Below are 7696 nucleotides of genomic sequence, written 5' to 3' on the forward strand. Positions count from 1 at the left end.
TGATGAATCAAATGATGAGCTGAAGTGGAAACACACGAATGGAGTAAAAATAAATCTGACAATTTAACACCTTTAAATCAATGCGTTCATACATCTCTAAAGAAACATAATTGATGGTTTAAAGACATATTTTATCTTTATATATATTCCTAAACTGTAGCAATGTCAAGGCTACTTGCTATTAAGTACAATTTTGATGTACTTCAGCTTTATACTTCTACTCCACTACATTTCAGAATCAAATATTGTTTATTATTATAATATATCTGACAGCTTTAGTTACTTTTTAGATTAAAATTTGACAGACAAATCCTATAAATTTCTAAAATGATATGTTGTTAAGGGATAAACTATTAAATAGTAACCTATATAAAGTATGATAGTTTAAAATTAGCTCCACGATGACCGACTACAATATTAATAGTTATGTTATAGTAATAATAATAATGATAATATTAATAATATACTATATGATACAGTAGCATTATAATTGACTCGTAATGGTTCATTTAGATTAATGTCAACATCAATAAACAATATGCAGTAGGACATTATTATAATCAGTCTTAATCAATTAAGTGCAGTAGGAATATATATTTGATTTGTGTATTTCTTTTTATATTTTATTTGTATATATTTTATTGTATTATTATTATTATTATTATTATTATTATTATTTTGTGTAGAGGAGTCATTTGATTTTTTTGACCAAATATATATCTATATAAAAAATTCAATAAAATACCAATTAAAAAAAAATTAAGTGAAACCACCAGTGAGGGTAAACACTTTATTTTTTTATTTTTTGTTAACATTTTCTTCATATGTTTTGTTGCTAGTATATATACTAAAAGTTATGTTTAATCTTTTGAATAAATAAACTTTTAATAGTTACATTTTGCTTAAATATATTGTAATACATATATATGTATGAGGGCCAAGAATCATTTGTTTGAGCAGGCTGGATATTATTTTAAAGAAAACTGACAGGGGTCATTCTGCTGCCTAATGAGTACTTTTACTTTTTATACTTAAAGTTCCTTTTGTTGCATACTTTTATTTAAGGAAACTTTTTTAATGCAGGATTTTTACTTGAGTGTTTTTACAGTGTGATATTGCTACTTTATTTAAATATAATATCTGGATACTTCTTCCACCACTGGAGGAAGATTATTCATTTTTAAATTAATACATTATCAGAAGGCCCCAATCTTATATTATAAAAATGGTATAAAATTCACCATATCTGAATAATAAACAACAAATCAGGATGCAGCTGAGTTACTTGAATAAATCAAATGATACAAAAAGGTGTATATCTGCAGGTACCTGCTGTAAATAATTCAAACATTTCCACATAAACATTGTCCCTTGTAGTTGTGATGCCACCCGGTGGCCACCAGAGGACACAGCAGCTGCTTCATGCTCCTCTAAAGACAGTTACTTCTACAGCTCTGGTTTATGCAGCTCATTGAGGTACAAGTACACTCACTGTGTTTTAGATTAAAATACTGATACAGAAGAATATAACAAATAAAATACAAGAGGAAAAACACAGCAGCCTACCCAAAGACACATCACAGAAACTAAAGATGATGATGATGTATAAATACACAGAGGTGGAAGAAGTACTCTTTTACTCTTTCTTTTTACTTATCTTTAACTTAAGTAAAAGTAGTAATACTGCAGTGTAGAAATACTGTCTTACAAGTACAAGTCCTGCCTTCAAAATTTTACTGAAGTCAAAGTATATCATCAAAATATACTTAAAGTACAAGTACTCATCATGTAAAATGGCTCATTTCAGCATCATTTATTACATTATTTAATTACAATTATGATGTTATATCTGTGCATCACTTTAATGTTGCAGCTGGTAAATATATATACTGTTGGGTTGCATGTAAATTTCACCAAAGGATCAATAAAGTCCTATTTTAATCATTAATAATACATCATCATTTATTTGTTGATTATATTTTGTATTATTAATCCAAAAATCTGCAAAGTGACTAAAGTTATAAAATAAAAAAGTATAATATTTCCCTCTGAAATGTAGTGGAGTATAAGTATAAAGTAGCATAAAATGGAAATACTCAAGTAAAGTACAAATATCTCAAAATTGTGCTTGAGTAAATGTACTTTCCACCTCTGCAAATACACACATAGTCAATAATCATAAGCCTGAGAAGCCACTAAAAGCTAAAAAATAAAAATGTGTAATGCATTACTAATGTGTGTAAATATTTTACTGGTATAATAAACATGTGTATCATCCATATTATCATGTTCTCTCTCAGAGGATTAGATAAAGTCATTCTATTGAGACGCCACAAGAGTGAATCGAGGACAAAACGCCCGAAATAGTTTGAAGTTTCCAGATAAACTGTGCTCAACTTTCATTAAGTTGTGAGTCTGTGTGGCGTCGTCATCATCAAGGTCACATTTTCACTCTTTCACACTCACATCACCGGATGAATTTACACAATAATGGTCGCTGATTTGAATGCGAAGACAAACAAATTGGCTCATTTTATTCTTTGGTCTATTTTTCATAACCGGGACTGGATTTTTTTAAGTACTTCAGTCTAATGAATGGGTTGCCATGGAGATGAATTATTCCCAAATTATGTCTCTCTCCAGACTGTAAGGGTCACCCTGTGAATGTGAGCACAATTTAAGAAACATTTTGGAATCCATCTTTGTTCTTTAACAAGAAGCTTTGTCTCCAAACTCCTTTTTATATGAAAATGAAACTGAACTGGTGCAGAAAACATGTTTCAAAGACATAGTATTCAGTGATGATGGCTTTGTCTCTTCTGTTATATTGTCTGGGATGTTTTACCTGCCAGAGGTTCATTTCCTTTTATACTTTAAGCTTAAATCTTTCAAAAAGCAGCTGACAACTTCTTTGAATGTTTGAAATGTGCTTCCTGAAACACTCATCTTCTGTAAATGTCTGGCAATTTAAAATAGCTCACATATTTAAAGCAAAATTATCTACAATATATCCTGACGTTAACCCAAGCTGTCATAAATTGAATGTATGTCCTCTGCTACATAAACAATAAAAATAAAAAAATAGAAAATTAAATAAATAAATAATTAAAAAAATGAAATACAAAAATAATACAATAAAATAAATTGAGAATGAGATTGAACATAAAAATAAAATTAAATAAGATTAAATTAAAATAAAATATAATAAAATAAAATAAAATAAAATAAAATAAAATAAAATAAAATAAAATAAAATAAAATAAAATAAACTTAAATTCAATTTAATAATTTAATTTAATATAAAAAGTGCAGTTTAACTGAGGTGAAAGGAAGCTGCACCCCCACACAAACTTCTTTTAATTGAATCTATTTAAATCACTGACAGACGTAGATATGTGGGCAGCAGTTGAGGCTAATCTGTTACCTTAAACTTGATCAAATTCACATCATGTTTATCATTCTTTTAGATTTGTGTTTGACCTCGTCTTTTAACTCTGAATTCCTCTCACCAGATTTCATGACAGACATCTCCCCCCTCCTGTTATCTGATTTAACCGAGCTAGCGGCTAAAACTGACATTGACATTTGTGGTTTTGAATGTCAAAAATGTCAAAAACTATTAGATGAATGGAGCATTTAGCTTCAGAGAGTATACAGCCTCTAGCCGTGAGCACGGCTGTAGATGGGATTGATTTGCACCTTTTCTTCCTATAAATATTATATTTATTTCAATATATGTTGTAAATATCTTATAAGTTATTCAGTTTGTGGAGTAAATATTTAGTTTATGTATGCTAATATCTAGCCTAAATGAGACGCATAACCTGGGGCTTTATTTGTTTTAGGAGGAAATTAGATTTAAAGTTAAGTACAATAGCCTCCATCAAATGGTGACATTTATGTTTAATATTGTAGCTTATAAGTTTGTTTGTTTGTACTCGATGCAGTACTAAAGTCTTAAGACATTATTATTATCTGCTGCTGATCTTGTTGAGGGGCCCTTAGTTAAAATCTAGTTTTAAGGCCTTGATGATTCCAGTATACATTGTTCTTAAATACATTACTACATTGGTACATTTTCTAGATAAATCAAGCAAAACATAGACAATAGGACTAACCCTTTTTATTAGAAATTTGAACACTCTGAAATCTAAGCACTATCAGGGGCTACTTGAGTGCAAGGACAGGGTTTTGAGGGAAACCATTACAAAATCTGAACGTGAAATCAATGAGTCACGCTCTCAGATTGAAAGATCACGTTCTAAAGATAGGATAAAAAAGCTCCACACACAGTCTGTAAGTAATGTAGTCGGCCTTGTTAAGGGGCCTGCAGCTTAGCCCAGAGGGGTCCCATCACTTTGTCAGAACATGAAACATCAACAGATTTGTGGAGATGACAAGATTACAAAGTCTTAACTGATGAGATCTCTGTTGTCCTGCATTAAGGCCATATACTATACAGCATCTGGGGCTTTTCCACATTTATTATTAGAAGAAGAAAAATATCACAATTTGTTGACATGTCAAAACATGAGGCAGAAATGTGTAATGTGTAATGTGTAATAGAGGAGCTCTCTCCTGTAGGTTTTGCTCCACTTTGTAATCAAGTCAATAAAGAACAGGTGTTAAAAAATAGAGGCTGCTGGTGGCAGTGAGGGAGCGTAACTTCACACTTCAAGGTAAGCACCTTGTTTTCCTCCTAAATGTTATGTGTGCACGTTTTCCATTTTGGTTTCACCAATATGTGGATCGTAGGCAGCATTATATACAACATTTTTAGGTGTAGCCTTGTATATTTTTGTGTTTTAGGCTCGTCTACTACTCACATCTGGCCTTCATTAGGCTCAGAAATTTATAGGCAATATTATTAAATATAATTTAAAATTATTAATGAGAATGAAATACAAATTAATCTTAATATTATTGACTCATAATGATCCATTTAGACTAAACAATATACAGTAGGCCATTATTAAAGTCAATCTTAATAAATTAATATAATTATATTTGATTTGTGTGTTTCTTTTTGTATTTTATTTTAATTGTATTATTGTAACATACATGGGTCATTCTGCTGCTTAATGAGCAGGCCTACTTTTACTTTTTATACTTAAAATACTTTTTGTTGCTAATACTTTTATACCTTTACTTAAGTAAACTTTTCAATGCAGGACTTTTACTTAAATTACAATTTTTACAATGTGATATTGCTAATTTTATTTAAATAAAATATCTGAATTGAGGAGAAGAGTATTGAATGAGGGATTGAATATAAAGTAAATTGAGGGAAGATGAATATATTTATTTTTATTCTATTATTATTTATGTATATAATTTGTATACCATTATTATCATTATTATTATTATTATTATTTTGCATACATAGTCATTTGATTTATTAACCAAAATGTGACAATGTTTATAGAAAAATTCAATGAAATACTGATATTTATATTGATTGAATAATTAAGTGCAACCACCAGTGAGGGTAATACTTTGTTTGATTTTCTTCCTATTTTTTTGTTGTTATTATATATATTATATGCTATGTTTAACTTTTTTTGTATAAATACACTTGATATATTTCAGTTATATTTTACTTAAAAGTATGACTTCGTATTTATGAGGGCCAAGAGTAATTTCTTTGAGAAGGCTAAATATTATTTTAAAGAAAACTGAAAGTAATACCACTGGAGCTGTATGTTAAATACAAAATATGTAACATTATATATCAGGCAAACAATATGTAGTATTTTTCAAAAAGGGAGAAAGAAACAAAAACAAAACACAACAACGACCCCAATTACCTTTTTAATGAGCAAGAAGAAGGTGATAGTTTCTTTCCTACACTTTCTTCTTCTCCTTCTTCTTCCCTTACATGCTATGTGTGGTTGTCACGGCAACCAGATGCACTTAAAGTGAGAAGAGCTGCTCCGAGAGAGAGGATGTGAAAATAAGGTTGAGTATATCTGATAATGGTGGTAAAATGTTTCATTTTTTATTTTTCCATCAGAAGACTCAGAGATAAAAAAAAAAAAATATGAAAATAATGTAAACAAGCATGTTAAATAAAAACTAAAGGGTTGAATCCTGTGATGATGTTTCATTCTATTTCTGACTTGTTTTTGGGGGGGTTTTGTCATCCTGGCAGACGTCGCTCATATTGAGATGAAGGTGGTCACTCAGAAGAATCACGTTTTCTTCACCTTCAGCATATTAATTTGATTATTAATCACGCTACATGTGAATAAAAAAAATAGGAATCAACAGTTATTTCCACTGGTGTAAGTACTATACTTTTTACAATTTTGAGTTTACTTGATTTACTTTATACTATTATTCCACTAAAATTCAGAGGGAAGTATTGTACATTTTATTCCACTTACATTCACAGTTATAGTTGCTATATTTTGCAGATCAACATTTTATTTATATGTAAAACATAAATATCAGTTTACAAAATATACATTGTTCTAGATTAAACTATCCCAACAGTATACAAGATTAAACGGCTGCTTACATGTTAATGAATGATTAATAAATTCCAATAATATGATACATATAACACTGTTTGAGTACATTTTGCTGACTATACGTCTGTTCTTCTACTTCTTGGTTATTTTTATACACGTTGATTTCAGTGAAAGAGAAGATGCTGTTGACTTCATGTTGTACAGTAGGTACATGGTTTAAATGATAAGCAGCAGCAGGTGGTGTAATCTAACTGCACTTATCATCTATATATAGAAAGGTCCATTTCTACGCAATTCATCAGCATCACTGCCCAGTGAAGTGCTTTATTTAAATTTTATATGCAAATCACATAAAAGTTCACTGGAACTGCTTACATCACACCACCTACTCTTGGTCTGTTTTTCAGCACCACCTGTGACGTCTGGTTTCTAGAACTACGTGTGTATGTATATATATGCAGTATATATATTGTACTTTGTGAGTCTTTCATCTTTAACCTGCCACAAAATGCTGTCAAAGTTGAACGGACTAGATCAACCTGGTTGTCAGGAGTGCAAGGTCAATAGAAAGAGGTCAGCTCTGCAGAGAGAGGAGACGATCAACGACTCAAATAGAATTAATGAGTGAAAGAGATAAATGGAGTGACGCTGATAGGAAATGTAGTGCAAGAGAAAACATTGAGAAAAAATGGAGAATAAGGAAGTATATTGAGGTGCAAACTCAAACTCAAACAGAAGCTCTGAAGGGAAGTGATGTCACCTAAAATAGTAGCACTGGTCCTTTATGGCAGATGCAGTATATAAATAGCTATATAGTGGAAGTATACTGTAAGTAGGTCTATATAAAGTTGCAGCTCCAACAACGGCTGGCAAGTTTCACACATTGTTACAGTAAGTTGTTATACAGCTGTGTGATAGGAAACCCTTTCATTCTGTTATTAAAGGAAGGGTTGGTAAAGATTTTAGAATTTTTTTTTTTTATATTTCCTCTAAAAATCCTCTAAAACTCAAACAGAGATCATATTATGGACAAAGAATTAAAACACTGTATGCAACATATTCAAATTAAAGTATTTTTTTCAACTCATTTAAATAAATACAATTTCAAAACACCTTACCATACGTTTTGAATACAGGACCTTTACTTGTAAATAGAGCTGTCAAAGTTAACGCGTTAACACAAATTCAAGTAGTAGAATATGAATAGTAAATTAGAGTGAAGA

Source organism: Sebastes fasciatus, chromosome 20 (assembly GCF_043250625.1).
Source record: "Sebastes fasciatus isolate fSebFas1 chromosome 20, fSebFas1.pri, whole genome shotgun sequence".
In the NCBI taxonomy this organism is placed as follows: domain Eukaryota; kingdom Metazoa; phylum Chordata; class Actinopteri; order Perciformes; family Sebastidae; genus Sebastes; species Sebastes fasciatus.